General features: G+C 36.0%; 1 long non-coding RNA gene across 1 annotated transcript in view; it reads left to right on the top strand.

Moving 5' to 3' along the window:
• LOC144454516 (uncharacterized) overlaps nt 1-27783 on the top strand; it is a 917779-nt gene that overhangs the window by 411453 nt on the left and 478543 nt on the right. The window lies entirely within an intron of this gene.

Raw genomic sequence — 27783 nt, 5'->3', positions numbered from 1 at the left:
GCATATAAAAGATTCAGACGCCCATGGTAAAAAAAAAATAGAGCTTATAGCTGGTGGTGGAGGGGAAGCATTTTAATTTTGCACTGAAAGGTTGTGAAATACTACACGGCAAATTCAATCTGGTTTTTTTTGATTTAAGATCATAATGTACAGTTTGGTAATGAAATCCAGAGCTTATGACGTTCTCAAGCGGCATTTTTGTTTTTCAGTATAAAGTGTTAAAATGTTTATAGTTACATGACAATAGTGGTGGGGGTGATAGTGGTGATGGGGGAAATTATAGAACTAGGGAACCCACCACAAAACCCTTTAGTCATTCTCTGCTGATTTTTTGTTGGTATGCTCCTGAAGAGTGCACAGTGGCTTTGAGAGTGTCCTGTCCCTTTCTAGCAAAGAACAGAAAGTTGATTCCATCCATTCCTTCTATTTTAACTGGTTTTGTCATGCTTGTGCCTTACTGGTAGATAAGTCGGCTCATTGAATTGTGTAAACCTTCATATTGTGTATTGATTATATGTATTGAAGGATCTCTGAATTGATTAACCATGTCTGTTGTCTGAATTCTGGCTAATGCCAGTTTCCGTGAGAAACAGAACACAGGAAACATAGGATGACCACCATCATGGCTTTTGGTTGAAGTTAAGGTAGTATACACCATTACCTTTACCTCGAGAATCAGAACCTTTGGAGGTAGAAAGTAGGTTTTATACAACAGGGATTAGCATCTGGAGGAGGAATATAGCCAAAGATATTTACCAATGAAAAGTTCTCTCCAAACCTACTTATTCTTCTGAAATTTAGCCACATATTAATCATATTAACCAACCAGTGTTTCCATTCTCAGTTCCTCTCCACCCATGCTGACTAAGTACTCCCATAAATTTTATTTGCAATAGTCCTTGAAGCAGCTCTGACATGTAGCTTGTATTTACTGACGCTAACTTTAAATAGGAGTTGCCCTGTATCTTACTACACATCAGAGCCTGTCATTCAAAAGAAAACCTGTTTGATACCAGTATAGATAATGTATTTTAACCACCAAAGTTTGTTTGCAATGCCAGCTCAAAGGGAAACTTCAGAGAAATGGGGTAACCATGTGCATGGAGTGTGGCCAAGGAGAATTTGTGCAGTTTCTAACTTCAGTATAACCAGGTCCCACACAAATGAAAACAGTTTGACCTCTTCTAGGCATTGTGTCCTTTGTTTTTATCACATATCATAGCTCCAAATCTTCTAGTCAATCAATCTATAAACTTTCATTAAGGCCTACTATGTGCCAGGTACTGTGCTAAGCTACTGTTAGTTTATTTCCAGTAGAGGCTAGGAGCCACCCCTCACCTCTCCACCCTCACTACTACCACCTTTTATACTGAGAACTCCTGTTTATTCAAATTAAAATTGTCATAAAACTTTGCCTTTAGGGCAAAACTGTGATTATAAGTTTTAATTTGGCACAAAAAGATCTGAGAAGCTCAAAGAACTATTTCTATTTTAAACATGAGAAAACTTCATGGAAGTGATTTGTCCTAAACTGCTTTATGGCATAACTGTAAAAGTGACCTTGGAGTCTGCGAGTTAGGTCTTTCTAGATGTCTGATCTAAGTTACCAATCACATTGACCCCCAAATTGGTTATTCCTTTGAGGACTACTGAATTCTAGGTGCTAAAACAAAATCATAGGTAAATATTCAACTGATCACATGCAAAGGATTGTTCTTAGAATTGTGATTTCATAGATGTTCACCCCAACCCCCATCCATCCATTATGACATTGTACATTCACTGGGCCTACATATTACATGGAGGCAAATTTATTTTGTTGACTGATTACCCTTGTCAATGATGTATGAAATGGACAGAAGACCATTAGCAATTTCACTAGTTTAATTGGGCTTACAGGCATAATGAAACCAGTTACCAGAAGAGAGCCAATGTGACAGAGAATTCAGGCTTCCAAAATGTGGGCATCATGCATGGTGAAAGGATGTCAGTGTTGCCAGGGATCATTTCCATCACAGAAAACTTTTCCTGAGCCTTGAAAAGAAAAAGTTTGAAGAAGCTTTAATATTTCAAATCAAATTATTCACCTACCAATTTCTTTGGGTTTGTCTTTAGTGACTTTTGCCATTTAGTCATATAAGTATTCTCATTAGGGAATGATGATGCTATTTTAATCTTGAAGATGTTACTTTCTTCCCAAAATTCATTTTCCGTTATTTTTATCCTCTTGAACAAACCTCATTCACTACATTCAGGAAGTTGGGGGTTGAGTCATTGTGGCAATAGGGGTGTGTGTGTGTGTGTGTGTGTGTGTGTGTGTGTGTATGTGTGAATGTATGTATGTGCACAGCATCTTCTCTATCTAGGGAAGATGGAGAAGTGAGCAGAGATGTGTATAATCAGAGAAGTTTCTGATGCTATATATCAAATGAAAAAGAATCTTGCATTCTGTTCCAAGGGAGCCTTACAGCTCTTCCCTGCCTAGATCCAGGGCAGTATTATAGTTGCTTGTCATTCAAATCGTTTCAGTTGTGTCTGACTCTTTGTGACTCCATTTAGGGTTTTATCAGGAAAGATACTGGAGTGGTTTGACATTTCCTTCTCCAGCTCATTTTACAAATGAGGAAACTGAGGCAAACAGGATGAAGTGACTTTCCCAGGGTCACACACAGATAGTAACTGTCTGAGGCCAGACTTGAACTTAGGTATTCCTGACTCCAGTGCCACCTACTGTGCAGTGCTACAGTGGGACATGAAAAACCAATAACAATAACAATAGTAAATGTACACACTTTCGTGATATTATAGTATATAGCATCTTAGATCTAGAAATGGAAGAGTCCTCAGAGGCCATCTAGCTTGGCATCCATATTGTACAGATAAGGAAACTGAGGCCTACGGAGGTTGAATGACTTGTGCCCAAGGGCACAGAGAGGCAGAATGTGAACCCATGTCCTCTGAGTCTAGAGCCTGACTCTACTGTGCCAAGCTTTCCTACCAGCTTGAGAGAATGGCAGCAGCCTCTTGGGTTAGTGACAGAGAACTTTACTCTCTTGTATTTTAAAAGCTTTGTGGTAATGTTGCTCTTAAAAGTCTTATCCAACTCACTTTGCCATGACTGTTGGAAAGATACTGCCCTTGTAGCACCAATTTAGAACTCACCTTCATTTTTGACTTGAAATGACAGGGTAGCAGCATTAAGCCCAAGCATTGCTTAATTGTTTTTTATGCAGAGGCAAGTGAAGTTCAATGTAGAAAGTCTCTGAGATCAAATTCATTTCATTGTTAAAACTTACATTTTTGTATTTAACCATGTATACAGATTGTGTTTGAAAGTATCAGAAAGGGTTAACATTAAAGTGTGCAGCCCAAAGGACTTCTGGATTCCAGTTTCTGAAACATTCTACCTGTACTTTAGGTGCTTCATGTGTTACAGAAATATAAATCTCAATATTCTGGAAGCATTAGGAAAAGTTAAACTTAAGTTTGTGTAAGATTTATTTTGGAAATTGGTAGGAGTTTGGAGGATTTCATTACAGTCCCAATAATTATAATAGAACAAGCCCATTAGTTGATTTCAACATAAACATGAAGTCCCTACTTGTATTTATAGATCATAATACATGAATACCCTTTGGCACATGTATGTGTAAAAATATACATATGTGTGTGTTCTCTTTTAGACTAAAGGTCAGTCAAGTTCAGAAATATTGAAAAGTAAAAATAGTACCTGTATTCAAAACATCCATAGCTTTGTGTTAATACTTAATAAAGAAGATATTATTTCTGAAATATGTTTGAGTTGTTGTCATTTGAAGCCAGGAAGGGCCTGACACTTCAGAACATACATTCCCTCTGCCCAAGCTAAAGTAGATCTCTGACAATCTTCCAAGAAAAGGTCAGATGAATTTTATTTCCCCTTAAGTTAATAATTGTTATAATTCCTTTGGTTGGTTAATGGATGTTTTTATATTTTGATACTTAGAACTTATTGTTTAAAATAGGGCTTGATTCTTTCTTTTTTCTTTCTGTTGACTATACCATCTTCTGTAAAAAATCTTTCCCAATTTCCTTTAATGCTAATGCTTCCTCTCTATTAATTATTTTCATTTTCCTGTATATATCTTATTTTTAACTTGTCATTTTCATGTTGTCTCCCTTATCCCCCTTAGACTGTCAGCTCTTGAGAACAGGGGCTATCTTTTGCCTGTCTTTGTCTCTCCAGTGCTTAGCACGGTACCTGGCTCTGAACAGGCAGTCAGAAAATGCTTAATGACTGACAGACTGGTTGACTGTGCTGCCTTAGTCTTCTTTCCAGTATTGGCATGTTTTGTTATGTAAGGTGACCAGGGGCCTGGAAGCATAAAACACATTATAAATAAATCATCATTATCATCAATCCTTATTAGTCACTAATAATTCTTTGAAAGGATTTTTGTGTTGAAAGGACTCCAGGGTTGTTTTGTGGTATGGCCTATCACATTTGAACTCCATAGATAGAGAACAGATATTTGGATTTGTTAAGAGGATTACAATTAATCAGTTTTTAAAAATTAAACATAGTATTCGAGCTTTACTACAACAGAAGTTTATTTGGAGTTGTATCTCCAGTGAATCAGTGAACTGAGGTTAATTCAGCCCAAGTGCATATGACAACACATGGAAACCAAACGCCTTTTTGTTCCAGTTGTCAAAAGTTGCTACATTTGCTACTTCAGGGCACTCAGGTGGAATAAGGATAATTATTATTAAGCCCAGAAAATTAATCTCACTAGGACTTATTTAAAATGTTAACAATAAGAAATTATTTTGTGTTTATCTATTGTCTGTTCCTATCTCCTATTCACGTGGAATAGACAGTAGTAATTAGTTCTCTAATTTTCTGAAAGCTAAAGTAAATTGATAGATAATAATAATGACAGTAATAGTAATACAACATCTATATTACACTTTAAAATTTGCAAAGCACTTTACAAATATTATTTCATTTGATCCTCACAACAATCCTTGTTTTATGGATGAGGAAAGTAGGGCAAAAAGTAGTTTAGCAAACTTGCCCAGGTCATGTGTCTAGTGTCAGTGTTAGAGGTGGGATTCAAATTCAGATCTTCCTGACTCCCAAGTTTAGTGCTTTATTCCCTGCATCCTCTATCTCCCTCGATGAAATATATGTCAGCCAACAAGCATTATTAAGTTTTTACTATGTGGCAGGCATCGTGCCAAGGACTTGTGATACATAGAAAGAGAAAGTAGTTCCTGTCCTCAAAGAGTTCACTTTCTCATGGGAAAGATAACATGTAAATAGCATGTACATACATGTATTTATAGTACAGAGTAGATGGAAGATTGGCAGCTCAGTGAAGCAGGGGTTAGAGGACTGGGCTTGAAATCAGGAAGACTCACCTTACTGAGTTCAGATCTGGCCTTAGACACTTATTAGCTGTGTGACCCTGGGCAAGTCACTAACCCCTGTTTACTTCAGTTCCCTCACCTATAAAATGAGCCAAAGATGGAAATGGAAAGGCACTCCAATATATTTGCCAAGAAAACTGCAAATTGGGGTAACAGAGTTGGACACTACTGAAATGATTGAATAACAACAAAAAGATAGAAGGTAGAATCAGAGAAGGGAAAGGAACTGGCAGGAGGGGAGACTGGAAATGGCTCCCTCTAGATGGTGGTATTCGAACTTAGTCTTTGGATACTTCATTTGAACTATATATGCCTCAATTTCTTCACCTTTAAAATTAAGAGGTTAAATGACCTCTAGATCCAGATGAGTACAAATTATGAATCCTGTGAAATAGTTGTATGTATTCAAACGCGCATTATTTGAAGTTATAATTATGCAAACTATGGTAATCAATTCCAGACTATTGGAAATCTGTAGTGCACATTTAAATGTTGTGACCACTTCATGAGAATTCAGTTCATTATTTGCACAAATCAAGACCTAACTGTAGGTTATCTCCAAGAGTCTCACTAGTTCTAAAATCCTGTGATTCTCTAAGTAAAAGCCACAAGGACCAAGATTTATCCCATTTCTAATCCTACTTTACTGTGTGACATTAGTAAATTCTTTATCTTCTTCACGTTTTAATTCCTTGTTTGATGAAGTATTGTAGTTAAACTAGCCTTTGTCAGATTTCTGAAGAAAAAAGAGATGATGAAGTGCTTTTGACCTTTGAAGAAAGACCCTAATAAACTACTATAATATAACATTTTGGCTGTAAACAAGCAGAAACCCTCTCCCTAACACCCAGTCATTGATCATATAAAGTGGAAAAGGAGGATGGTAGAATTGGTTGAACCTATAAAATTTTTCACTCAGAATCATGTTTGTCCCATGCCATATAACTCTTTTTAATGTTTAATGCTACTTGTTCCCTATTCCCATCATCTTGATAATTATACCCCTGGTTCCCACCGTATAGTACAAGTAACAACATTTGACTTTACTTAGGTCAACCTTTAAAAAATGTGTGTATGTCCAAGTTCATTAAATTTGTTTTAACTAAAGAATGATTCAGTTTTGTTCTTAAATCTTTTAGTTTATAAATGAAACAGCATTTAATTTCTTTTAATATTTTGTGTACATTACAGCAATACTTGGGACTTAATTCTGTTAGACAATCAGTCAACAAGCATTTATTAAGCACTTATTATGTGCCAACTTGTTCTTGTTATATAGCTGGCCTGCCTCCTTTTTTGAACACTTAATGGTGCTTTTTACATGGTTTTGCTTGTGTCCAAGCCTTGGACATAATCCTTTAGCCAATTTATCCCTTCCTCCATCCCTAGCCCATGCATCTTTCCAGTGTCTTTTGTGAAATATGCAATTTTGATTCCTCAGAGATCATGGCATTTCATGATTTGCAGCCACATACATCACTACAAGATTATTGATATTAAACAAATGGCTTTTGCATTGGGAAGCAGCTTGGGATCCTTGCACTAGTTGGGCATTTTCCAAAATGTGATCCAGCCTTTTCTCCTCCTCCTGTTCAATTCTGGGCCCACTTTACTGTTCATCTGAAGTACCTATCTAAGATATATCATAATCTGGACAATGTGTATTTTTCATCTGTATGTAAATTACTAGACCTGCCTCTTTTGAGGGACAATGGATCTCAGTAAGGAAGCCCTGTAGTGTTCCTGGATTCAATGCAGTCAACACAATGTTTTCCATAAACAGGAGCATCTGGAGAACCATGCCATCTATAAGAAATCCATGTTCTATTTGGACTTAATGCAGGATATCCTCCATGACACTGGCAAACACCTTTCCTGAGCATATGTTTCCCTGTTTTATGCCTCACTTAATATTGATACTCAGAGGATTGTAGAACAAAGTTGTCTCTGTGGTTGCATTCTCTCAAGGAATCCTGTATGAACAGAAGCATGAGAGATGCTTTGTTGGATGAGAGCCTTTAAAGCTGTATTTTGCTCTACCAAGTCAAATGTTATTTTGTAAGCAACAAACAATAAATAAAACAATCTTGTGTTCTCAATATTTCTGTCCACTTAAGTAAGAGTTCACCTAAAGGCTCTAACCCAGGTTTTCCTCTTTTCTCTTTCCATACTCCATACTCTCTTCCTTGGTGATCTCATCATCTTTCATGGGTTTAATAATTATTTCTACAATTATTCCCAGACTAAGCCAATCCAATAAGCAATTATTAATAATAAACACACCTGCATATCTAGCCTTAATCTCTTTTCAGTAGTACCAACTGCTTGTTTAACACTGCCGCTTGAATGTCTCATTGGCACATCAGACTCAGTATATGCGATCCTCATGTTCAGTGAGGCCATGAAAGGTTCCAACAGGCATCTGACAGGCACCATGTATCTGGTAGAACAAGTCACCATCAAAGACACTTTGTTCAGTGAAACTGCTTTCAGTGGAGACCACACATTTTGTGAACAAAATTTGATGAAGATTGTATAGCCAGTAGAACAGTATCTAGCAAAATCTGGCAGAGAAAGTATGATATCATCACCAGGAAGCATTACTGGCCCTGACGTGTCAGAAGCATGATACTTCTCCACATGCAGACTGTGGCCAAATGTGGCCACCATATACGTTTGCCTTTCACATGTGAACCTGGCCATGTGATAGATATGTACACAACCACACATTGTTATCCATATGTAATACATCCATACATGTATACCTACACATACACATGTGCAGGTATGTACAGATACCTGTCTGTATAATGCATATACATATATATGTATATATGTATATGTTCCCTATGTATGTTCATTTTCCTTGCTGATGATATGTATTGTTTGTGGGGAAATGCTCCCTGTGTTTATAAAGGAAATATTTTATTGCTCCTTTTAAAATTATTTTATTTTATGAAATACCTTTGCTTTGAATTGTGTCCTTAGGCCAGCTATTAAAGTTAAATACATTGGGGAGTGTGGGTGCTCATAAATTATGGTTTTGAGCTGTAACAGATTCACAGTGTACCTTAAACCTGAGGTAGCCCTCTGGGGAACCCATGTTGGAATTTTGGGATACCTCCATGGACAGAAGATGTCTGTGCTGGATATGACATAATTTTGATATCAATGGAGGATTAATTCTCAAATTATCTGAAAGAGAAATGAATTCCAAATACTTGGAAAAAGTCAGTCATTGTTATTTACCAAAGGTAACTGAGAAGATACCACGAACTATCATCCTTTCTACAAATTTTTATGACAATAATTTGTACATATATTGAGGACCTCCTTGATGAAAGTATGAGAAAAGAATAAGTAGGCTTTTGTAAATGATACTCAATTTCATATTGCTTCTGTAAGCTACTCAGTTGAGTAAAAGGTTCAAAGAATATAAGATGTGCTTATTGTTTGTTGACCATACAGGATTTAACAGAATGCCTATCAATGGTTAAATGAATATTTGAAGACAATCTATAAAAATGTGTGATTCTTTGCACCCTTTGCCTCCTTTCTACTATAAAAGTACAAGCATGCATTTGTGAAATGCAAGTATAATTTCAATTTTAATGGACAGTAAATACAATAATTAAAGTAGAAGTTGTTACTTAAACAATTAGTTTTGAAATGGAACTCTAATAAGACCAGAATTGATTAATTTGCTAATTATTCTTTGAGGTTCAGATGATGCTCTTGATTCTATACTATACTTTAGTGATGAGAGGGATGGCTAGATGGAAGCCTGGAAAGAGAGAGAGAGATTCCTGATAGGAAATACCATCAGATATTAAGAGTGCTATATTGTTTTCCTTTGTAGTTAAAGCAATCCTACTTCTAAGAGTCATTAAGTTTTTCCTTTCTGTTCCAGAAACAGTAGTTCCAGGTCTGTGCTTTTTTTTTTAAAACCATCCATCCAAGTCCTGAGGGAGATACTGGTGAAACAGTATTAGAAAAAGACCTGACAGGTGGGACTTTGCTTTTTGGCAAAGGCTCTGTCTTTGCAAGATGTTTCAGTGTCAGTAATATTGATAGCACCCCTAAATCAGAAAGTACATTAACACATCTTTTGAATTGATTGGTCTCTTTGGAAGATTTTTTTTCAAGTCATATAACATTTTGTTAAGAATACCACTGTAGTTCAATGTTTTGTTCTCCTGGAAATTTTGACTGAGGAAACCTTTTGTAAGATAGAAGAAGCTTATCTAATCTTTTCAGGACTGATGAGAAGTAATCAAGAGCCTTGTGACTTTTCTCCGCTGCAGCATTTTCAGGGAATTAGGGATAAATTTCTCAAGAATGATAATGGGAGTCACACTTTAAATTGCTGCATACTTGGCTATAAATGCACCCCCTTCATATATTCCTAATGACAATTTGATAACACCATCCTCTGCTTCCTGACCCAGGGAAGAGTAGGGCCTGTGGTGCTAAAATTCTTCCAGTGGGTCAGAAAGTAGTGAAGAGTTTAATTTTTCATTTAGTGCCATATTTTCACATCATAAACATCCTGAGAGAAAATTTCTATAGATACATAGGAAAATAATTTGCTCTATTAACATGAGAGGAAATTAAATTAGTGGATAGTAATTGAGTGTTAGAAGACCTGAATCTTAGTATTTGCTCCCTCACCAATTGGCAGATCTTTAAGCACAGACAAGTTTCCAAACCGTAAGTTGTCCTTTGCTTATCTTATTTGTTTCCATTAATCAGTATATTTGTTGGTGAAATAATTTCTAGTGCTTTTATTGTGATAGGTCTTTAGTCAGTGGTTTTACCCTGTGACACCTTCAGCTTCTCTGCGTTGTAGAGTGAGAACAATACTGATAGGCAGTGTTGCCTAGAGGGCACCCTATACACAGGATCCTTGATGGTAGTTTGATGCAGCCTGTCAGGTTTGAATAGGGGACAGGAATAAAGATTTGCAAGGACTTAATCCTTGAATAAAAACTAATTCTTTACTGCCCAGTGATGTCATCTGTTTGATGGCATAGTATTGCTAATAGCTTTATTATGATGTTCATCAGAAAGGCAGGATGGTCTAGACATTTGGGATAGAACATTAGAAGACCTGGCTTAGAGATGAGCTATGTGAATTTTTAGACAAGGTTTTAAACATCTCGGTTTCCTTAAGGAGCTAGGGATGCTTTCTTCTCTCTTATCTATTGAAAGAAGAAAATAAATAATGCACCCAAAGCATTTAAAGTTATTTGCAATAAAGACACTCTATAGATATAGTGTGTTACTTTTACAATGCTAGAGATATGTATAAATCACTTTTGCATCTCAAGAGAAATATGCTTCATCAGTGAAGTTAGTTATTAGAAATTAGTTTGTTTTTGAGGCGATGTGTAGAGAAGTGCTATATGGCTGCTAAGTGCTATTCAAAACATGGAAACAAAGATTGAGAAGGAATTCCACTGATACTTAAGGGTTTTTTAGATTTATTTAAAATACGTCTTTGAATTATAATATTCTCATTCAACTTCAAAGGTCATTATTTAGGACTTTTAGAAAAGAATGTTAATTACATTGATTTTACTATTTGTAGATATCCTAGAAGAGAAGGCAAATAAAAGATAATCAACCTGACACATTTTTTAAAAATTCCTTTCAAATCTCTGTAGAATGCAACTGGAAATCCATTCTTGGTCTGTTGTAGTACATGTTTGTATCTGTGTACCTACAATAGAAGTCCACTCAGTATACTAAAAGCCATCCTTTGGATCTCTTGACAATGCATAGAAGCCAGTGGCACATGACAGTCACTCATCATTTTTCCCTCAGGCTCACTACATGATGGGCCTTCCTCCTTTTCCTGTCACTTATTTCTCTAATGATAGTCTTTACATTGTTTTGCTGATGTAATTCTTTGTTGGTAATACATTGCCAGTGAAATGGTGGCTGACAAAAACTTTCATATAGAAGTTATATCTTCTGTTCTTAACTGATTCCTCCAATGAAAGTTGGAATCTTATAGAGATTATGAAGTTTAGACAGTTATTCCACTGAATCATATCTAAAGTTCATTACCATTGAGAAGGATAATAACTTACTTGTATAAGCAATAACCTATACTTCATTGTTACAAACTGTCATTCCATAAATATTGAGTGAGCCTGGGCCTGGGTAGGAAATTTAGTTCACATATACTTGTGAAATTCATGTTTGCCTTATTATTTTTTATTGACAAGCAGTAATTAATAAAGTAAGCAGAGCCATTTAACAAATATACTTACTTTACAGTACTTAAAGCTGTATTCTAGGAGAGCAACACGGTGTAACAGTAAAAAAGAGCCCTAGAGTCAGGAAAACCTGAGGTCAAGTCCCATCTCCAATACATACTGATTGTGTGACCATGAGTAAGTCACTTAGTCACTTAAACCACTTTTAGAGCTCTAGATCAGTAATTCTCAAAGTGTGATCTAGGGGTTCTCTGAGACTCTTTTAGGGGATTCATGAGATCAAAATTATTTTTATAATAATAGTAGGATATTACTTGCTTCCTCTCTTTTCTAACCACATATCTTTATAAAATCAGATATTCTCCATATGCTTCAACCAAATCAACATATCACAACAAATCGAATGCAGAAATAGATATGAGAATCCAAATGTCTTTTATTAAGTCATTATGTCATCAATAATGTAGTCTGCTACCAAATTATCTTATTCTGCAGAACTAGATGTGTTTGAGCCCAAATTTCCCAACAATTCTGCATTATTGGATTTCTTTTCTCCTTTTTTTTTCTGGAAATGTTCATCTTCTTTTTTTAGGACACAATATTATTTTGAGAGCAATATAAGTCTGAAGAATTCTCCTTTACTCTACATGTGCCAGAGAGGAAAGAAAGAAGCAGAACAGGGTCAAGAGCTGCCAATATTTCTTCATCTGCTTCTCCTTTTGCCACATTGGAACCTGGAGGCCAAAGATAAGACAATCTGTCTTTCAGTCAGCAGAACTGAGGAAGTAGCTCTTGAAGGAACAGAGTGAATCAACACTTATATAATCCTTTCTGTGGGGACATTATAGGCAGGTAAATAAGTAACTCATAGGAGACCTTGAGGAGAGCCCACCTCCTCAAATTACCAAATAAATTGTTGTAATTAAAATTATTAATATGACACTAATTTGAGAAATAGCTAATAGTTGTTCCCTGTCTAGGGACACTAGATGAAGTTATATCTTGAGCCTTTCATTTAGATGTAAAAATATACTCACTCAGAGATATAGGCTTATATAGGCTTAGAATATGAAACATTGCATATACAAATATAACTTTCTGGTAGTCAGTATGTTTGTGATTATTTTAACTTAATTTAAAAAAATTCTAACCAAATTAGGTTTAGTTTTATCCATTAAACATATTTGATAACTGAAATAAATATCTGGGAAAATTTTGGCAATCAACCAGTTCAAGAGCTTTATTTTTCTTTGGTTTGTAGTGTTACCTGTGGGCTTAGAGCTAATGGGCTTAGAGCTAATGGTTATGTTTACAGTAGTTTTAATTTCATAACAAAATGAAAATATCATTTACTGTATTTTGTGAACCTTCTTAACCTAATAGACTATTGTAAATCACTCCTTAAAGTCTTTAAAATTTAAGATTTAAACTAGTTATCAGCTGAGAAGTAAGTATATCATAGGGACCTCTTCTCAAGTTCTGGCCTTTTTTTTTTTAAGCTATAGTGAATCTGTCAGATTGTTATTACTTCTCATTGGGCTTTTCAGTGGTCATGACATGAATTATTTACAATCAGCTCCCACTTTAACATTTTGCTCCAATGGTAGATACCTTATTGTCATTGGTTATAATTTGCCATGCATAAAAGTTGCATGCCCAAACCCACACACATCACTACAGATGTGTTTTATTTTCAAACCCAAGCTGATAATATATATTATTAGCTAGAACTTCTCTCTGTCTCTCATTTTAAAATTGAGGTTTTCTATGATTAGTCCTTTATGATTCTATGTCAAAGATAATCTGTTCTTAGGTATTTTTCTTTCACAGAGATATTATATTCTATTGTGATTGTATTTTCTTAGAAAATTTTAGCCTTTTCTTTTCTTTCTGAGATTAAATATTTCCCTTTGAGATTCTCTACTCATTTAGTTTTTCAACTTTCCTTAATTGTCATTCTCAAAGACATAGAAATCACAATACCTACCCTATTATTTGTCCTAAATTCTAATAGTGTGTGTGTTTATCAATGAAAAATATCTGACATAGATTAACATGTTCTATATGAAAAAAGAACCCACAAATTAATAAATTAAGGCTTTATTTACACACATTTTTACCACGAAGGCTTATTATCTGAGAGTTTAAAATAAAACCCTAGTACTTGATTACATATTGTTGTTCAGTCATTTCAATCATGTCTGACTCTTCATGAACCTATTTGAGATTTTCTTGGCAGAGATACTAGGGTAGTTTTTCATTTCCTTCTCCAGCTCATTTTTCAGATGAGGAAACTGGCAAATAGGGTGAAGTGACTGACCTAGGGTCACACAGCTAATAAGTATCTGAGGCCAGATTTGAACTGAGGAAGATGAGTCTTCCAGACTCTAGGCTCAGCACTCTATTCACCATGCGACCTAGCTATCTCTTGATTATGTGTGCTAACACATTAAGCCATTGTCTGTCCTTCTTTGCTAATATGAAATTCCAGATTCCTAAAACTCAGACTTACCTATGGAGCTGGAATCATATTTTCATTCCTTCATGGCAACTGACTGCCATGCAGGCAGAACCTATTATTTATAACAAAGATTTGTCAATAGAAATATAAACAGAGTACAGTAAGTTTTATTATTTTTATTCCTTTTCTGGCCTAATATATGTACATGCAAATGTTCATACGTGTTGGAAGACTTCCATATTCACTGTCACCTGCAAAGAGCTATCAGTCACTGTGATAACTGTATAATTTCACCAGAAATGCTGTGAAACTAGCAGTTCTTAAGTTCATCAGTTCTAGACATAGCCAGAGGTCATGTAGTCAATTATTAATCAATCAGTACTTGATTATTAATCAATTAAAAAGTACCCCATCAGTACTTAATGTGTGCCTGGTACTATGCATACAATTTTTTTAAATGAAACAATCCCTACTCTGAAGGAGCATACATTCTATTTGGGCCGACAGTGTGTGCATATATAAAATTATGGAGAATAAATACAAAATAAGTAAAGAGGGCCATAGAACCAGGGGAGAGGTAATGGGAAGGTTTAGCATTTGAGGTGTGTCTTAAAGGAGGTAGGGAATGATATGATGCAAAAGAGAGGAATGTATATATTCAGAAATGGGATATGGCCAGTGCAAAGGCATGGGCACAGGAGATGAAATGACATTTGTGAGGAACAAGAAGATGGATAATTTGGCTTGACTTAGTATGCAAAAGATCAAGGTGTGTAGCATCATAGTCAGCTTCATTGTCACCATCAAAGCTAGCATTAATGTAGTGTTTGCTCCAAGGTTTATAAAGTACTTTAGGTATATTTTCTCATTTGATCCTCCGAACAACCCTGTGAGTAGATGCTTTTAGCATCCCTATTTTGCAGGTGAGGAAAGTGATGCTGACAGAGGTTAAGTGACTAGTTGTCCAATCAGTAACTGTATGAGGCAGGATTAGAACTCTAGTCTTCCTAAATCCACTTTTTATCCAGTGCACTGCTTAGCTTCCCCAGTATACAGAGGCTAGTATAATTTGAAAAGAACCTAATCTGCTACCATAAATACACTTCCCACACTGAGTTGCCATAATGTCTGAAATTAATTACCAACACTTGTTATTCCTTTCGATTGATGTCTCTAGAAGGCCCCTTGTAAAATATAAACATTGCATGATAGAAAATTTTAAAAAATAAGCCAGTAATAGCTACTCATACTGTATATTAGCATGAATTAATTTATTAATTTAAGGGAGATTTTATATTATTATGATTATTAATTTAGGGGAGAATTAATTTATTAATTGAGAAGATAATCAGTGCAGAACAGAGATTGCTTTGCAAGAGAGAGGAGGCATGTGAGGACACGAGTTCCTAACAGTTTTGCAATACCACATGGTATGATGGCTAAGTCAAACTACGTCTACACTTAAATGGGCTCATACTGAAAATGAACAGGCATAGTATAAATGTGTGACATTTTGCTCTAAGCAGTGGCAATTAAGCTTCTATACCTTCCATGGGAGCTAAAAAGAGCAACACACATATAGGAAGATATCCATTTTCACCATCACCTATAGAAAGCTTTCACTGAACATGAATATACGATTCCATCAGAAATACTGTGCAGGGAGAGTAGTCCATAATAAGCTCATTGGTTCTAGACCTTGTCAAAGATCACATTTGTCTAATCCCTTTCTTTTACAAATAAGGAAAATGAGTTCAAGAGGAGGGGAGTAATAACAATAATAATAACAACAACAATAATAGCTAGCAATATATAGCACTTTAAGATTTGTAAAACAAAAGGAATAAATATTATCACATTTTATCCTCTCAACAACCCCAAGAGGTAGGTGTTATTATATTCCACATTTTATATAAGAAGAAAATAAGCAAACAAAAGTTAAATGACTTGTCCAGGGTAGCATCACTAATAAATATCTGAGGCTAGATTTGAACTCAAGTCTTTGTGACTCCAGGCCCAGTGCTCTATCTACTGAACCAGCTAGTACCTTGCCCAAACTCACACGAGTAGCCAAAACAGACCTCGATCCCACTTGAAACGCAGTCCTCAATCTCACTACATCACCCAGTTGCAATGTGAAAGCTAGCATGTAGACACTGGAATGTGAACATTATAACTAGAAAATTTTTTCAGGCAAAAATAATAATAGAGCTGCCTTTTCATAGCTTAGGCATCAAATCTTATGGAATGTCGAAGTAGTCAGCCATGATGTTGAAATAAAGCAAAGAGGCTTTCCCTGTAGTAGGATCCAGCTTAACATTTATTTCCTCCCTGGCCCCCAACCCCCACCATATTTTATCAATGAAGACTTGTTGATTTGCTTCTTGTTTCTACAATGTAGCTCCAGAGCTGTTGAACCAAGATACCTGAGGGGCCTACAGTGTGATTTAACTTCAAGTTAGTGGAAGAAATGCAATAAAACCCAATCTGTTTTAAGAAAGTAAAGAAGAAAATAATCTTGAGGCCTAAAATAAATATTTTATGCTCTTTTTAGCTTTTGTATGGAAAGGGGTTTTGTTTTGGTTTTGGTTTTTGTTGTTGTTCTCTCTGTGTGTCTTTCTTTCTCTCTCCATATACATACATACCATGAATCTGTATTGCATACAGCTTGTTTTTAAATTTTTCGTTTTAAGGACTGTATATAAAAAACTTAACACATTAGTTCCAAAGTGTCCCTGCTTATTTATGTTGTAAGAGATAGAATGCTGTAGATAGGAGTCGGAATGTAGTCAGGATGACCTGATTTAGAATCCTTCTTCAGAAACTTTTGAGTTGTGTGACCTTCGGCAAGTCACTTAATCTCTGGCAACCTCAGTTTCCTCATCTGTAAAATAGGGATAACCTTGCAGACTTGTTGAAGATCAAAAGACATACTATGTATAGAGCTTTACAAACATTGAAATGCTATGTTAAAGCTATTATTGTTATTATTTTTTTCTTTCCTCCAAACTTCCCACTATTTTCCACTGCATTTAAAAAAATATATATTTGATTGATGATCTTTTTTTCCTTTTTTCACTCTTTATTTATTTATCTGTTTGTTTGTTTTTAGTTTTCAACATTCATTTCCATAAGATTTTGAGTTCCAGATTTTCTCCCCATCTTGCCCCTCCTCCCACCCCAAGACGGCTACATTCTGCATACCCCTTCCTCTAATCTGCCCTTCCTTCTATCCCCCCCTTCTCTTATCGCCTTCCCCTTCTATTTTCCATGTAGGGCAGGATAGAGGTCTTTTTCTTTCTCTTCCTTCTACTTCTCCTTTTTCTTCTTCTTCTTCTTCAGGTTATACAATCTCTTCTCTGCACCACAATTTTCCACCCCTCTCCCCAGAAGGAAGTATTTCCTTGTCATAAGTAGACTTAAATAAAACAAATGCACACTTTGGCCATGTCTGAAAATATTTCTCATTTTGTACATCCATTACATCTCTATCAAAAGATGGAAAGATGTTTCATCATTGGTTTTCTGGAATCACAATTAGTAATGGCATTGTTTAGAGCTCTTTAGCCTTTCAGAGTTGTTTTTCTTTACAATGTGTCAGTCATCGTATAAATTGGTTTGCTTGGTCTGCTCACTTTACTCTGCAGTCATTTCAGGTTCATGCATCTATTCCCAAGTTTCTCTGAAGACTTTAAGGGAGAGGCCACCGTCCTTGCCATCACCAGGGAAAACTGCAGACCAGCCCTCAGCTTTATTGTATTCAAACCCACGCAGTTTTAACATAGAATCATAGAGTCACTGACTGTCAAAGCTGAAAGGAGACCTTGAAGAGCATCACTTGAAAAAACCTTTGGGTTTTTTCTTTTGTTTGCTTGTTGTTGTTTTTTTTTAAAGGCATTTGGGGTTAAGTGACTTGCCCAGGGTCACACAGCTAGTAAGTGTCAAGTGTTTGGTCTGAGGCTGGATTTGAACTCAGGTCCTCCTGACTTCAGGGCCAGTGCTGTATCCACTGCACCACCCAGCTGCCCCCAAACCTTTGTTTTACAAACGAGGAGATCCAAAAAAAAAATTAGTTTCTTGTCCATGGTCACATAACAAGTTAAGGATGACAGCCTTGGGGAAAGAACCCAAGTCTTCTGACTTCCAGTTCAGCACTCTTTCCCACTAACTTTTCTTTCTATATTAATTTCTTATGTTATTTAATTACTTTGATAATTTGATGGATCTTTGATCTCATCAATGTGGGTGCTCTCATTATGAGTGTGGATCATAACCTCCTCTGTGCAATTCTTGTCCATATCCTTTAATAAATTATTCATACTGTAGAAGAGGGGATTTTAACCTTAATATATCCTGGACTTCTTTTGCAGCTTAAAGAAGTCTTTGAACGCCTTTTCCAAAACATGTTTTTAAATGCACAAAATAAAATACATAGGTTTATAAAGGAGACCAATAATATTGAAATACAATTAATTTTTTTTTCAATTTTTAAAAAATTCATGGACCCCAAGCTAAGAACCCAACTGGCAATGTGTTTTGGGGCCTTACGATATTTTTTGGATAGCAGTGAAACTCCCAAGACTCCTACCTTTCTCATTTCATGACCATATCATACATCTCTATGATAAAGCCTTTTATATCACTTCTTACATATATTTTAGTTATTAGTAATTGTGTTGAGGTTTCCTCAAACCCACTATTAGTCTTTCTGTAGTCTTTTGGGTTACATGTAGATTTTTATGAGATTACAGAATTCCATGATTTCCATTATTTAGTATCATTTGTTTTCCTTTTGCTTAACCAAAAGAAAAAAAAAACTATCCTTTGCAGCACAATAAATCAGCTGGGTTATTCCTTTGTTATTATTATTAGAATCATTAATAATGTTGATGGTGATAAGATATTTACATAGTGCTTTAAGATTTACACAATGGCCTCACAATAGGTAAAGTAGATATACAAAATGGTGTTATCTTCATCTTAGTGATAAGGCACCAGAGGCTCAGCTGGGTTAGGTGATTTCTTCAGATCATTTAACAGTTGAACCTCAGTCTTCTGCCTTAAAATCTTGTGATCTTTACATTATTCTTCCTTTTGGAGGCCAAAATATTTAGTTAAAATGTGGAGCGAGTGGTCCATGCAGGAAGAGGCCAGCACTGATAGTTTTCTTGTTTCTGTTATCCCCTTTCTATTAATAGGTATACCTCATGACAGTGTACCTTTCATTTGGGATAGGTTATTGTAGCTCAGTGTTTGTTTAGCACTTTTATTATTCACTTATAGATTGTACTTATAATGGATGATCAAAAAGGTAATGCAAATTTTAAAAAAATGATAAATTTATTTATCCATAGCCTTGATGGAGACACTAAGACATGGAGTATTTTATGTGACTGGCTCCATTAGAACTCCTTTTTTTCCCTGTTCTGGTCTGTACTGGGACCATTTTCTTTTCAGCCACACTAAGGCCATTTAAATTGGTCAAATTGTTTTTTAATGATGTAACAGTGAATCAGCTGCCATTTTTTTTTAAAAAAAGAAAGAAATGTAAAAGTAGAATGATAGTGAAGATGCTACAATAAGGAAATACTATATTCCTATTCATTCCTTTCTATTCAATTCACATAAGGCATTATTTGCGCAGTTTATTCAGGGTCTTACTCCACTGCTTATCCTGCAAAGCCATGATGTCTCACTAGATGAAATTTAGTGAGATAAATGCCCTATGTGTCTGATCATTTAATATTTCACCCTGTTAGTCCTCTAGCCTGAAGGCAGTTCCAGTTAACTACAACTTTTCATATAAAAAATGACAATTTTTACTTAAGAGTTGAGAAAAGGGAGGACAACATGTTTTCTACTTTAATAATGCTGAAATTTTACTTTCTGGTCCAGATCTAGGATGGACTTGACTCTTTCTCTATATGTGTATACATTCCAGGAAGCTGTTAGTTAAGGGCTATAGGTTATAATATGGATTTAAAGTTGGGTAGGAGAAAACAAAGAGACCAGTTCAAACCCTGACTTATTAAAATGATAGGAATTGGTGTTGCATATAATTGCTTCCTCTGTGGTTTCTGTGTTGTGTTTGCTCAATTTGCCAGTCCAAACGAGATTTTCCCTCAGCCCTGTAGATCGAATCTAATATGTAAGAGAACAGAATTTTTTTTCCTCTGCTTCATATATCATCTCCATTATCTTGGTGAAGTCACTGCCATTTAGAATAAAAAGGGGATTTTAGCAGAAAAAAAAACAGCATGAAATATTAGCGATGAAAAAAAAGTTGGGTTTTAATTCACTCTAAAATACTTATGTCAAGGCAGTTATATTTTGCCTATACCTTAGACAGCAACCCTAGCATGAGGAAACAGGATGAATGGATAAAGCTGACCAAAACATCAAGTTCAGCTATTGACTGGTGAGATGTCTACAAAGAACACAGTAGAAAATTTTAATTCCATATTTGATGCACTGTCTACATCAAAATGTTGTGCCATAACAAAACATGAATATCTAACATGCAATGCAAAAAAAAAATAATGTGCATGGTCCCTCTGTGCTTCTGGCAAGTGAGGAATTTGGCAGAAGGTCAAAGGTAACATGTCTTAAAGAAGGTCTATCATGTGAAAAGACATTGTGTGCATATCATATGACAGACAATAGTTGAGTGTCTAACAAATGTGATTGCACTGCAACTCAGATAAGTCCCTCTAGTGTCACTTTACCACCTTGTTCTCATTCCACTTCCTCAAGGAGGGTGTATTCTGCAATTCCAGTACTATTGGGGCAGTCTAAAAACCTGTCAGAGTAGCCCATTTCCTATTTGTGTGAAATATCAGCATGGCAGCAAGACCAGTTCCATTATTGCTAACTACTACTGAATTCTTGTCTACCTCCACATCTCACCTGCCCCACCTTTTTTTGGGAGGAAGAGAGTGATTTAATTGGTGTTGGGACCTCTGCATTTTGAAATTCCCTCCACCAAAGCAGATAGGTGACTACTCTGCTGCTTGTAGCCTTAAAACATTGCCCAGAGAACTGAGGGATTAACCGACTTGTAGTGTGACACAGACATGATGTGCATGTGTCAGAGACAGGACTTGCACCCAAGTCTTCCAGAATGGCTTTTAGCCTACTCAGCTATGTTGCCTCTACTCCTTACCTTATGGCAGTAATCATGTCTTGGACTTCTCTTTAGACTTAACTGTTGACCTTGGAGACTTGAGACCCCCTTTTTCTCCCTTTTCATGTTTTGATCTCCTTAGTATAAAATAATCTGACAGGTCTCAGCCCAAATATCAATCAGTGTCTGGTAATCAGCTCCCAACCCAATGCTAAACACCACATAGACCTTGCTTCTTTATTTGGGTCCACAGTTTGCATGGTTCTTTGAAACTTCTGGCTACATCCCATTTGCTACAACTTCTCCTTGTCAATCTGGCACCCCTGTAGTTCATTCCTGGCACCTTGGAACATGACACTGTATATAAGACCACATGTGGAAATTCTCCCTTTTTAGATATTAGCCACTGTAGAAATTCAAAGAAGTATTTAGACCATTCAAAAGCATTTGGATTATTGGCTTTGACTTCAGATAAGCTGGATAAATAAACCAAAGTTCAAATAGAAAGCAATTCCCTTTTCTGTCTTTGCCTTTCTAACTAATCAAAATCAAATCCTTACCCTCTGATTGTATAACAAGTGCCTTCTAATGGGTTTCATTGTTTTGTTTATTGGACTATAGAAGGGTAATATGATGTGTGCATTCCTAATATCTTTAATTCATTGTGTGTAATTTTAGTTGGTTTGAAATACTTCTGAAATTTCTTTGGATGACCTGTCCATTTACATACAGATCTCCCCATCTGCAAATAGACTTATATCTTCATATAAGTTGTATTCCATAAATAAAAAGCCAAAGAATATAGCATTGGGAATGAAAAGTATCTTAACAAGTTTAAACTTCAGTAACATTTTATAATCACTCAGAGCATTTTATCCTTCATATAGTGACTGTAAAAACATGATACTTAGGCCATGGTACTTGAGCCAGTTTTCAACTGTATGCTTGCCAGTTGACACTAAAGTCTTCTCCAATGCCTCAACATAGTGTGTCAGTGACCCTGAGTTTTCAATGGCTGTACCAGCAGAGAATAATTTCTGTTAGGTCCCATGTTGCTAAAAAGGTTTCCAGTACAAGCCCAACAGCAAAACGTATTTATATCATTCAAGGCCCAGATGAGCTAATTTTAGAAAGATTTATCATTAGCCTGAAATAGGATAACGAATTTCTTTTCCACCATAGCAGTTGAAAGCAGCTCACCAAGCCATCAAGGGGTACCCATTTACATGGGTAAAGGGAGTATTCCCCCACTCTCAAACAAAATTATCCTCTTTGAAATACTAAAGTATCCTGACTGTTTATGCTACTTACTCTACTCTCATCTCCTGATACATACTAAGTTTGTAACAGTCACAGTTTCCTTCTTCTTTCCCTGCCCCCCTCCCTCCCAAATGTATCATGGCTGTCATCTTTACAGCTTTTGAGAATCATGGTGAACAAAATCCTTTACCTGAGATTTGGTGGTGCCTACAACTTTTGTAGGAGTTACTACCTCTCTATGCCCCATTATTTGGGAGTCATTGCTACCCCACATACTCATCTAGTGAGAGTGTTTCTAGGCTTTTCCATATCAAATTGGTAAACCACTTTTGAAATGTTTCAAGCCTCTAACTGTGCTCAGTCTGTGTATGTTACTTGTAACCATCTATGCTTACATGTAACCCATGCCAAATAGAGCGTTGGTGAGAATTTAGGCAATAGGTTAGAGGAAAAGGGACATCATACTTAAATAAACCTTATTAATTGAAGTTTCATGAAAAACTTGATTGGGCTTGGAAATAGGTGTGTGGCAAATAGGAGAAAGTTTTGTTTACTATAATCTATCATTTAGAGAGGCTACATATAGTACAATGTATGGAGAGTTTACCTTAGAGTCAGGAAGCCCCAGGTTAAATCTTGTCTTTTACATATATTGTCTATGTGACATTGGCTGGTCATCTTAGACAACTATCTGATATCCTAAGTCGTATAGCAGGTGCTCTTCTGCATGTATTGAGAGAGTTTCTTCACTTGGAAGTTCCCCACCCCATCCTGTAACCCCAGCCATGGAGTCCATTTCAGTCAGAATGTATTCTTTGTTTACACATGGGATTTAATTCCTTCTCTTTTCTATTTCATTTTATCAAGTACAGAGAACCAGGGATTTATTAAAATCCCCCCCATTTATAATTTGAATAATGAGTGGACATTTCTTCCTGGAATACAGGAAGTCTTTGCTTTTTTTGTTTGTTTGTTTGATTTGTCCTAATTTCACATGGATAAATTTGTCTATGCTGGTTATAGGTTAACAATACCATATGTTTCTTGCTAAGTAAAGATGGATACTACCAAATTCACAGGCTGTCCCTGTGTCAGGATTTGGGTTTGAGATAAAAAATGAGCCTGCTAATTAGAGCTGAGGTTCTCTAGAATCTCCCTTCCCATTTCCTGCCTTTCCTCTTCTTCCTATGTCTTGTTTTGTTCATTCTTCTCTCCATAAAGTAGTTGTTTTGCCTAAAAATAATCACAAACAAATATGTTTCAAACACAATCTGTCTTGTAGGAAAACATTATCTCATATGATCATTAAGGCTATCACTGATATAAGGTTTTACTTCTGATAATTAAGGATATTCTTTTTTTTCTAATCTACTTACATGCTTTAAAGAAAAAATGCAACTCACTAAATAGATGTATATGTAATACACATATAGGAATATAGAGATGCATGTATTGACCTACTTTAAAAACCTACGAAGAGGAAATTTGTTGAAAAACTCATGCCAAATAAGCCTACATTTAGCAACTAATAATATGGTACCTTGATCTACTTCCAAGTCCCAGAAACATTATGGCAAAAAACATAGAGATAATCCTTACTCCTATACAAAGTATCCAGGAATGCTTAATGTCTTCCCAGAGACTACTGATTTCCAAATTCCAATTTATCTTAATAACCTCTGCACAACAATTTTGTAATAAACTTATCTATGGTAAAGATTCTGTATTTTTTTTCTTTATCGGGCCTAAATTCAAGTTAATGTAACTGTTTTGTGGTTGACAGTTTGAAAAATACTTTTAGATTATGTTTCTATACCACTTCACACTTTTACATAGTCAGCACAGACCAGTGGTCTAACTATGGCTGGTCTAAGCCACCAGACCTATACTTTGATTAAGCTTATAGATATATAAGTATTTAAGTCAGAACTAGTTATTGAGCACTTGCTGGATATAGAGCCCTGTATAAAGGATTGAAAAGTCTAAAACAAAAGAAAAAAACATTTTCTTGATCCCCTTTAAACTTCAGGAAAATGGGAATAATGTGATTGCTTATACTTGTCTCATGGGATATTAAGAAGATTAATAAATATTTGAAAAGCAACTGTAAATATATACTATTCCAAGTACTTGTCTAGTTCTCAAAATAAGGATATAGTCTGTTGCTCTAAAATTAGGTTATACTCCCCCCTCCCAGTTTGTTTTTATAAAACCTGAATAAAGCCTATAATTTGTGGTGTTTTCACTTATATGTATATATTATGGTGATAGGCAGATATATTATATATGTATAATGGCCAAAGAACAGACCTCAGAGTGGAGGGGATCTGGATTCAAATCTTGCCTCTGGCTGGATATGTGACCTTGGACAAGTCACAACCTCTTATTGTCCTAGGAAACTTTGTAAGATTATAAAATAAGCTCCAGAATGGTTTTTGATCTACTTTTGTAGAGGGAATTTCCTCATTTGAAGTTTCCTTCATCAATGAAACTATAGGTCTGAACAAAATGAAACAAATACATACACATATCTGTGCATATTTTATACACATAAATATGCATGCCCATATATACACATATGTGTGTGTATATGTGTGTGTATTCATGTACATTATAGATATAGGCCCATAAGAGAGAGATTTGATTTAATTTTAGAAATCAAACCTACATGTGGGAGTAGCATGTAACTAGTCTAGTATGGCATTTATTGCTGTTCCAATGATAAGTGACTTAGAAGCATAAAACCAAATGAAGGAACTTGCAAGGTACAGGACTTTGAAGGAGGAATTTACCTTGATTATACTTTCTAGCACAGATGGCCAAGCTCTTAAAGCTACTCTCAAGCTCTGAGACCTTTCTTCCCTTCAGGTTAATGAATACCAGGTAAAGACAGGCAACAGATAAGTAAACACTAGTGAGATTCTAATGATTCAGGCTCCTCCAATATAAGAACATTTGGAAAACTTGCCAGTTTCTATATTCTCCGAGTACTTTGGATGCCTTGGGATGTTTTCCTTTAGAACAGCAGCTTTATTAACCAGTGGTTAATCATTTGTTTAGAAAAAATAAAGGGCAGCACCATGTTCTTTCTCATTTTTATTAACCACTATCCAATGAATTGCTTAGTTCATGTGAGCAGTACAAGTATAGCAAAGAGTGACCACAACTTCAAACTGACTTAGCTACTAGTTTTTATCTCTCAAAGTGAAAGAGCTTCACATAGTAGTGTAGGTTACCATTATTGAATGGTGTTTGAAAGTCTGTTATTTAGATGTTTTGAGAAAGCAATTGAATAAATACTAACAGTCATCACTTCTAGGTTTGTTTGATCTCTGTCTCTTCCCCGAAGGGCTCCATGGCTTAGTTTCTTGATCTGTAGAATGGATCCAGGCTAATTAGATGGTAGCCATTTTAAGCATTAGTAGTAGTTTGGTTGTTGAAGAGTGCTGTAGTTGAAAAGTGTCATTGAAAAGTTCAGGAATTTTTTTTGTAGTGCGTCCTCCCTTTCCCTTTTTTTAACTTTACTACTGGAGATTTTATATGACTGCTATCCAGAGAAGTTACTAAATTGGCTTTTACTGCAAACACAGCTACTTTGCCATTGGGCTTTTCCAGACTTAAAGTCATTGTTTTAATATATCTATTTTAAAATTTTTATTCTTAGCTACTGGTTATCCTTATGCTAAGTTTTAAAAATAGCTTTCCCTCCAAAGATCTAAAGGAAAGTAACCACTATTGCAGGTGGAGGATCAAGACTTTTAAAAATTCGGTGTTTGTAAACATAAATCCTTGCCAAATCAGTTGTCACTAACAGTTAATGATGCTAACAATCGATTTGGAGAAAATGGTTGGTGGTACAGTATATGCAGTTATTTTCAAAGAAAAAAAAATTGATAGATTTGTCATGCCTCATAAAATATGCAAACTAGCTTTAGAAAATTGGAGCATTTGCATTCACAATCTGCATCCATCTTTTGTTAAATGCACTAGTGTATTTTCTTCTTTTGCCTGTGTATTATGGCCCTCTTATTTCCATATGTACGAGTGCCCGTAGCAGTACCATAGTCACCTCAATAAAGATTTTCTTCTCAGGCACTGTAGACATGTCCTTCAACCAGAGCACACCATTTCTTCCATGCTGTAACTGCTGCCCTGGGGTTTGGTGGTTTCAGAAGCATACTACACATCTGGCATTTTGCCATATTGCTTGCCTCCCCTTAACATTTCTATGTGGAAACTTTTCTTCCTTCTCCTCCCTGCTGGATCCTCCTCTAGCCTCTGCTCCCAGCAACTACAATTCTCAGGAATAACATGAGGTGCCAATAGACGTGCATTTTCCAGCCTGCTGTGTTTTGTGTGCATAGAGCAACTTCGACAGAGCAAAGCGGTAGACCTTCGTGAGACGTAGAATCGTACAAAGCTGGCCAGGTCATTGGGCAAAGACTAAAGGGTCAATATTTTAGGAGTGTTTCATTTACCATTAGCTAATTTCTCTTGTTCAGACTCCTGATCATATTATCTTCATCTTACAGTGCTTACTTGTTGATTCCTACATCACCTTTTCTCAGGGTTCTAATTTTCCACCATTCTGCTTAGGGCAAGGAGAACCCAAGGGTGCAATGGTATGTCATCTTACTGTCTCACTCCATTCAGAAGGAGTAGACTCAGTGGCAGTGGATCCCGAGTGTTTTCCTCATTCTGCATAATCAAAGGGGGTATCACATCAAGGTGGCTATGGGGAAAACATCTGGAAGAAATAAATTTCCCAGGATCAAAGGGCTGTGTGTGAAGCCCAAAGGGTCCTCAGGGTGCTCCTCAGAGCAAACAAATGATTCTCTTGATGAGTCACTGCAGCTACTTGCAGCCAAAAGCCCACATGTGTTGTGAGATCTTAAGGAAAAGGGGTGGAGTGGGAGAAAGAGAAGGAAAATCGAAGAAGGCAACAAAAGTGATTTTTAAAAAGGGGGCTTTGCTACACGAATAAAAGAAACCTTGAGAGTGATTACAATTCAGTAATGTAGCTGCCATCCTCAGCATTACCTCTCTTGGATTGCCAGAGAATAAAATGAAGAATGACACCAAATGTAAAAAGAGGGGAGGGAAGAGGCACAAGAAAATAAGGCAACAGAACAATATCCCCTTTGGCATTGATATGCAAAAGCTGGTGCTGACTTTGGAGGTAGAAGCCCACGAAGGTGTCCTGAACCCCAGCCAGTGTTAACTGGTAAAAAAGTTACTTATGAATCAGTACAGCCATGCTTTGTTCTGCATGAGTGTTTTAATAGAGCGAGTGTAATATAAGG

Source organism: Phascolarctos cinereus, unplaced genomic scaffold, assembly GCF_003287225.1.
Source record: "Phascolarctos cinereus isolate Bilbo 61053 unplaced genomic scaffold, phaCin_HiC Scaffold_726;HRSCAF=1367, whole genome shotgun sequence".
Lineage (NCBI taxonomy): Eukaryota > Metazoa > Chordata > Mammalia > Diprotodontia > Phascolarctidae > Phascolarctos > Phascolarctos cinereus.
Note: the sequence above shows the minus strand (reverse complement) of the source record. Positions and strands in the feature narration are given on the sequence as shown.